Source organism: Lactuca serriola, chromosome 7, assembly GCF_051521515.1.
Source record: "Lactuca serriola cultivar US96UC23 chromosome 7, Lser_US96UC23_V15, whole genome shotgun sequence".
Classification (NCBI taxonomy): Eukaryota; Viridiplantae; Streptophyta; class Magnoliopsida; order Asterales; family Asteraceae; genus Lactuca; species Lactuca serriola.
The window spans coordinates 131177501-131178137 of NC_136414.1; positions in this window are offsets into that span (position 1 = coordinate 131177501).

Here is a 637-nt window from a genome sequence, read left to right on the forward strand (position 1 = left end):
TCGAATTCTAATTTTGTTAGAATAGAATCCTGAATTCCAAGTCAACTTAAGCAGTGAATTATCAAACACACCACATAATGGAATCCCGTAACCAATTCCGTCATAAAAGAATTGGTATCCATTCTTGTTATTGGTCCCGATTCTTATAGAATGACATCATAAATAATGAAACATTACATTGCAAGTTTAGGGATGATTGTTGATGTTGGTTTGTAGAAATTATAGTTATATTCTATTTGAATGTATATCACATTCTATCGGAATTTATTGTTTTATTATATTTAATGCACTGAAATTTTTAATATCTAAAAGCTGATTATGTTTTCTTTGTGAATTTATTTGAAGAGATTGTTATTAATGTGGAAAATGAAGAAAACATGGAGAACAATAGTGCATTCTAGCAGAATGTATTCTGTCAGAATTTATAAATTGTTTCTTAACAATAATATTCTTTCGGAATGGATTAGTGTTTTTGTTATATTTTGATATATTTTTTTTCTTTTTTAACCATTTTTAGTTTTAATCTTTAAGAATAAATCTAATCCTTAAACCATTATTTGTCATGATTTTATTAGAATGCATGTAATAATTGTTTATACTGTTATTCTTTCCGGATGAATGTAAATAATGATTCTTA